This window comes from Pleurodeles waltl, chromosome 8, assembly GCF_031143425.1.
Source record: "Pleurodeles waltl isolate 20211129_DDA chromosome 8, aPleWal1.hap1.20221129, whole genome shotgun sequence".
Classification (NCBI taxonomy): domain Eukaryota; kingdom Metazoa; phylum Chordata; class Amphibia; order Caudata; family Salamandridae; genus Pleurodeles; species Pleurodeles waltl.
Genome location: NC_090447.1, coordinates 1,479,752,017 through 1,479,759,446, shown reverse-complemented (window position 1 = coordinate 1,479,759,446; position 7,430 = coordinate 1,479,752,017). Strand labels below are relative to the sequence as shown.

The window sequence follows — 7,430 nt, the reverse complement described above, 5'->3', positions numbered from 1 at the left end:
AACTTCCGGGCATTGTGGGGTAGCACAGGGCCGGGTGTTTGTGTTTACAACTGAGAGCTACGTTGGAGCTGATTGGTCTGTCCTGCTTCACTATGGGTTCTAATAAAAAATAAAAAAATGAACTCAACTAGAGTTCAGGAGATGCAGAGGCTTTCATGTGAAAACATAGACTGCATCAAAGGTATTTTGCGAAAACAGAGATTCTGTAGTGCAAGTGTAGCAAAATCCTGACCTTGCGAAAGTATTTTGCTACAAACATTTCTACCTGAAGGGTAGGAGTATATCAATGCACCAATTTAGAAATGGGAAACGCCCTCCATATTCAGTGGCAGTGTAGGTGAAGTGCTTACTCCACGTGAAACAGGCATTTTCTATTTGGAGAAAACATGTTTCAATTGGAAAAAGTAAAAATGCACTTTAGTGAAGTATTTACACATGCATTAATGAACACCTGTTATTTTACATGTGCAAAAATGATTTCACATTTGAGAATGTTGGAATTCACATGGGAATTCCAGAACTATTCCAGGGAAGCAGTAGTTATTGCAGCTTCCGAAGGGTGCTCTGGGAATCCTCTGTGATTTTTTAAAAAAGTTAGAGATGTTCTTTAAATTTAGGTTCACTGAGAAATGAATGGTAGACTTGGGAGAACTAATGGATTAGTAGTAGACAGATACACTGCTGGGGTCATAAGCAGCAGTGTTTCGGCTCGTGCAACTAAGAGTTACTATGCAAGGGTACTTATGGTCAAATTTGGATGAGCCGAATTAGATAAACGCTTTAGAAGTTGCCGACACACAGTAACATTCATTTGTTGGTGGCTCCTCTGCTAAAGCAGTGGAGCGTTGCCTCCCTGCCAGCTGCAAGCGCTGCAAATCCTTTAACAATGAAAGGATAATAAACTAAGGGCCTGATTTATAAACAATTTTGCGCTGCATTTGTGTCATTTTTTGATGCAAAAGTGGCGCAAACTTAAAAAATTCAATTATATTTTGTAAGTTTGCGCTGCTGTTGCGTCAAAAAATGATGCAAATACGGCGCAAAAAAAGTATAAATCAGGCCCTAAGTTTATTATCCTTTCATTGTTAAAGGAGTGGGACATTGGGGATGACGAGCACTGAGGGTAGTGCACTGTGACCTCCCCACAGTACGCATGTATGTTTGGCCGGACGTCTCGGGCCGGCCAAACGCACACACGCACGGTTCTCTCTCCAGCCCAGCACTGTATTGCCGGGCAGGAGAGGTCAGCACAGGCTCCCAGTCTGCCTGGGAGCGCCCTGGCTGGGAGCTCCCAGCCAATCCTAACTCAGCTTTGAGCAGCATCAGGATTGGCTGCAAGGCAGGCTGGGAGCCAGTGCCTTCCTGCTGGTGGGACAACAAGGATCGGCAGAGCGGCAGTAAGTTTTAAAAACATTTATTTATTTAATGTTATTAATCTCCCCCAACCCCCACGGGCCTCCCCACCCCCTGTAGCCCCGTGAGCTGCAACTGCATTCATTCACAAAATGTGGGATTGCGCATATGGGTCCTATTGGGAGTGGGTAATGGGATGCCTATCATGCGTATCGGTGTTGAAGTAAGCCTCAGCAAGGCCTTCTAGTGCAAGGGGTTCACCTTTCTCTGCACAAAGTCGTCAGACCATGTAGGAAGAAGTTGGCACAGAAACTGGAATAAAAGACAAAAGTTTATTAACCTCATGAGGTGGTACTACAGTTTAGACAGCACCCTTGGGTAATGTCTGAAGTAGCACACTGAACTGAGAGAGCATGGTCCTTTTATACCCACGCAGGGGCTAAAAGGAGGTGGTACAATTATGGAAACAAGACTTGTATACATGTAAGGTCATGTGGAAAATGCACAGTCGACAGGTAGGAGGAGCTAACAGTTTCCAAGGACTAACAGCTGCAGACCTTACTGAGCATGTGCGAAAGTAAGAGATGCTAAATATAACTTGTCACTAGGCAGATTTCAAGAGCAGTTAACAGAAAGGTAGGACAGAGCACATGGTGAGCACATGGCAGCATGTAGCAGAGAAAATGGCTGCCATGAATACAAAATGGATTCCGCAAAATGTTTACAATAGTAACTAAATACAAGATGTCTTCTGCTAATGCTTAATCTAATCACTGCTAAATTACAACAGACGACCCTTTCAGCATTAGCTGAAGACATTCGTCTTTCTGGGATAATCTAAATATTCATCCTGTATATTTATGCTCATCATTTCAGCTATTTCCTTATCTAACATATGTTGTGCCTTCATTTCTGTAATATTTTTTTTGGGTAGGCATACAAGCAGTAATACACATGGAGCAGAACATTGGACCACACTGAATACAGATACAGCATGTAAAAAAATATTGCAATCATTACACACACATGACCTTCCAACAGGTAGTTGGTAATATCCATAGTTACCACAAACAAAATATGTATTATGTGAAGCTGTAAAACTACTATTATTTACACCCTCAATAGTTAAAATCAAGGTACAATCGCTTATCCCTACTGGAATTCGTCCAATGCTTCGTATACATAAATCTGCTTTAGTTTTTGTAATAGAAATCACAAATTGTTCTTTCTTGTCAGAGTCTCGTATATTTGTGAAGACATATGGTATTGAAACATTGTCCGGTTGATACTCTTCCGATTCCCATTTAGTTCCTTTGGCTTGAGGATACCCATCTTTGTCTTGGTAGCATACTTTATTAAGGCGAAAAAGAAGTCCGCCCTCTGTACGTTTTCCAGATGCAAACAAAAGCATGTACCAAGCTTGACAAGAACCATTGTGTGAAAAAGCAAGAGGAATGAAAGGTGTTCCTCCTTTCTTTTGATGCGCAGGTATCATTCCACATACCCAACAGTTAGTAGTATTTGTAGCATTATGAGTATGATGCAACATCTGAATGAAAGTATTATTGAAGTACGATTGACGGTGCTTCTGCTCCTGATAGGGAAGCGTAAAGTAATAGTGATCCTCTGGTACTGGAGTAGTGGCAACAAAAAATTCACGAGCAGGAGACTTCTTTTCAATAAACCAGGTGATTGTTGCTGTAACCACCAAAACAACAACAAACCCCATAATACTAATGATCAATTTGTTATTCATTTTAGCAACAGTGATAATCGACCCTTTCAGAAATGAATTAAAAACAATCGTTGGAGCTCTTATCCCTGGGCAGCCGCTGATTTCTTCACCACGGGCCAAGACGGGTGTCACTACTCTAATGCACGGCTGATCCACCCCCCTTGCCACATTGGCTCTCCGTTTCACTAACCCAGGGCGGTAGCTCAACCAGTCTTTTCAAAACAATTTTCAGATTCTTTCCTTGGTCTCAAATTATATCGCAACACTCCAGAAGTCGTATGGTCCGGGAAGACCACTGCAGATTCGTCAGGTGATATAGCACGGCCTTTCTCCGTAGTCAAAATCTCTCGATGATCGGTCAGCACAGCAGGTTCCACCAAGGTAGGTAGTACTCTCTTGCAGTGAGTATTATGGACCCAATTCTTTCGGTTCGTCACTCGAACTGCTGTCCTTGTCGCAAGGAGCACCTACTCTGAGCCTCGCCACCTTGGTTCCAAGCTGCTTGATCTTTCAAAAGACTTAGGGCCTGATTACAACTTTGGAGGAGGTGTTAATCCGTCCCAAAAGTGACGGTAAAGTGACGGATATACCACCAGCCGTATTACGAGTCCATTATATCCTATGGAACTTGTAATACGGCTGGTCGTATATCCGTCACTTTACCGTCACTTTTGGGATGGATTAACACCTCCTCCAAAGTTGTAATCAGGCCCTTAATCATCACCTGGTCACCAGGTCAGAGTTCATGGCCTTCACCTGTAGATCTGTCAGGAAGTGCTTCTCGAACCTGTTGATGAATAGAAACCAAATTGTCGGTTAACTGTGCCAAATAATCATTCATCAGGACACAAGGTACATCATATACGGATTTTGGTTTAGGAACTCCCCAAATATTCATTGGTCTCCCAAATACTACTTCATAGGGGCTAAGGCCAAGTCGGGAGTGTGGCACTGACCTAATAGACAATAATGCGAATGGTAATGCATCCGGCCAAGTTAAGGATGTGGAAGCCTGTATCTTCGCTAACTTCAGCTTCAAAGTAGCATTATACCTTTCCACCAACCCTGCTGATTGAGGGTGGAAAACCGCATGGAACTTCTGTTTGATCCCTAATCCTTTCAGGACATACTTAATAACTTCCCCAACAAAATGAGGTCCATTATCACTCCATAAAAGTCTGCAAACACCAAATCTAGGGAAAAATTATTTCAAAAGCACCTTCGCTGTGGTAATGGCAGTATTATCCTTTGTGGGGTACGCCTCTATCCATTTACTGAAGGCACAAACCACCACCAAGACATACTTTAAATTGTTGCAGCGTTCAAGCTGAATATAATCTATTTGTAGAACTTCAAAAGGTGCAGTTGGTGTAGCAAACCCTCCTGCAGGAGTACGTGTCCCTTTTCCAGGATTGTATTGTAAGCAGATCAAACAAGACTGTACTACTCTCTTAGCTGTACTGGAAATTTCTGGATGCTCCCAAACTTGCGTAAGCAACTTCGTTATTGTTGAAGCTCCAACATGTGCCAGCCCATGTGCCATCTGAACCATAGGTTGTACAAAAGCTATAGGCAATTTCCATTTATCCATCTGCTTATTCCGCCAACAGCCCTCATCATCCAATTCTCCATCTTTAGACCATTGCTCACGTGCTTTCACAGAAGCAGATTTCTGTATATCTAATACGTCTTGTCTAGCATTATGCCAACGTTCAGCTTGTGACTTCACTACATACATAGAAGTAGTACTTCGCTGCATCGCAGTCTCACGTGCTACACGGTCTGCAAGAGCATTACCTTGCCCTATCTTATCGGTCACTTTCTTATGTGCACTACATTTCACAATAGCTAGTTTATTTGGATATGTCAATGCAGTCAAGAGGTTATGCACTAATTCTCCGTGCATTATCTGCATCCCGTGGGATGTGAGAAAACCTCTCTCCTTCCAAAGCAAACCAAAATCATGAGCCACTCCAAAAGCATAGCGGCTGTCTGTGTAAATGTTCACACTTAAATCAGTACTAAGCTCACATGCTCGTGTCAAAGCTATTAGTTCAGCTGCTTGAGCTGACTTCTGTGGTATACGAGCTGTCTCCACTACCGTGTGTATTGTGGTGATTGCATATGCAGCTGAGGTCGTACCATCTGGCAACTTCAAACAAGACCCATCAACCCACAGTTCCCCGTCTACATCTAAAAGGGGCGTATCTTGTAAATCAACACGACCCTTTGTCTGTTCTTCGGTAAGGAATATACAATCATGTGTTTCTTGTGACTGAGGCTGAGTCACCGGATATGGCAACAAAGTGGCTGGATTTAGTATTGCACATATCTTCAGTGTAATGTGAGGAGCCAACAATGTCAACTCATAACCTGTCATACGGGCGCTAGTTAAATGTTGTGTCTTTGTTTGATTTAAAAGAGCATCAACTGCATGGGGTACTAGCACCAACAGCTTATGTGACAAAACTATCCCTTCACTCTGACGTATTGAGACAGCTGTTGCGGCAACTGAACGAAAACACCCAGGCAACGCTCGAGCGACAGGATCAAGTACTGCTGAAAAATATGCACAGGGACGCTGCTTATTGCCATGTGTACGTAAAGTGCAAAAGGCTTCATGTAATCTGGAGTACCTAACACTGGTGCGGAGCAAAGGGCTTGTCGCAGCTGCCTGAAAGAAGTCTCACATTCATCTGTCCATGAGAGGGGCATTGGAGTATTTTTAGTCAAAAGTGCTAGCAAAGGTTTGGCAATGTGTGAAAAACCCTAATATCCATTGCCTACAAAAAGAAGTAAGACCAAGGCATGCACGGACATCTTTCTGAGTAGAGGGTACTGGTGTGTCTAAAATCGCTTGAATACGATCTGATGTAAGTGCACGGCCCTCCTTAGACAAAAGGTGACCTAAATAGGTTACCCTTGGTCTACAATATTGCAATTTCTTTCGTGACACTTTATGATGGTGTGAAGCAAGAAAAGAAAGTAAGGACAAAGTGCACTTTTCACATTGCTCCGGGGTATCAGCTGCCAACAAAATATCATCAACATATTGTATGAGAGCCACACCTTCAGGTAAAACAAAAGAATCAAGGTGTCCAAAGTCATAGTACAAGAACTAATTGCTCCCTCAACTTCCTCATAAAAGGCGGCTGGATTTTTCCGCGGGTCAGGTAATGCTGTTTTAAGTGCCATTACATCTGCCCTATTCCAAGGAGTATACACCCAATTATAAATAAAATAAACCTTAGCATCAACAGAAGTTTCATCATCACTTGTACCCAATCCTTTAGGAGGAACATACAAAGGCGCGGCCTCCCGCATTGGTTTCGCGTGAACGATCATAATCTTATCTGTTCCAAAGATGGAAGCTTGCACCCCGCGGGTCTGAGATGTCCGTGCAACTACGTCCACAGCCCTTTTCTCCTCTTGCAAACGGACTGCCACAACACATAATTTCATTAAAAGCCTGATTGCATCAGCCACCTGGGAGAAAACAAAAAGACCATCACGCATTTGCTTATGATCAGCTGCTACATCATCGGGCTCTAACTCATCAGAAAATTTCCGATATAGTTCAATAACTTCTGAGCCAAATGCCTCAGTAAAATATAACTGCTCCTTTTCCGTCCACCCTTTCATGTTGTCTAAAAGTTCAGAAGCAGAAACAACGCTACAAATTGTTTTATGAGCAATAGATCTAAGCTCAGACGCACGGTCAGCAGGCAGCATAGAGCGACTGTCCCGCATCTTCTGTTGCTCCGAACTGGAGACTTTAGGTAACTCATGAGGGGCAGAAGGGACGACATACGGAGGTGGAGGGCGATCTAGTAACAATAAATCATCATGTGGTTTATTAAGGATAGGATAGAGAGGTTGCCTAACAGTGTATTGGCCAGTTACCTGTAGCTTACGTTCTTTCTCTTCTAGCTCCTTTAAGTCATTTATTTCTTTCTTTCTCATTTCCAATGCTTTCACATATACATTCTTCCGCTGCTCTTTCTCAAGCAAGGCTTGCTCACGCTTCACTCGTCCACGCGCTTCTTTCTCCCACTTTCGTACACAGTCAAACATATCTTGCCTAGACTTTCGCTTACACATACATTGTTCCACATACTCAATCTTTCGCAAATCAAATGACCCATGCATAGGCCAACGTAACTCAGGATCCGCGCGGGTGTATTTATTCCATAATGTGCTGTACATTATAGAAGAAAGACCATGTTTAACATACATATCACTATTTGGCGTCCCCTCTGGGGGTGCCGGTTGCGATTCTTCTAGTCTCAAATTGGTACCATTACAAAAGCAACACATCCTACGAAGTGCGCTAAAAACAGGC

At 43.0% G+C, this 7,430-nt stretch overlaps 1 long non-coding RNA gene across 1 annotated transcript in view; it reads right to left on the bottom strand.

Moving 5' to 3' along the window:
- Positions 1-3,781: 3,781 nt before the first annotated feature.
- LOC138248773 (uncharacterized) overlaps positions 3,782-7,430 on the bottom strand; it is a 96,598-nt gene continuing 92,949 nt past the window's right edge. The window contains exon 3 of the long non-coding RNA XR_011194642.1: positions 3,782-3,875. This is a non-coding gene — a long non-coding RNA (uncharacterized lncRNA). The remainder of the gene's footprint in view (positions 3,876-7,430) is intronic.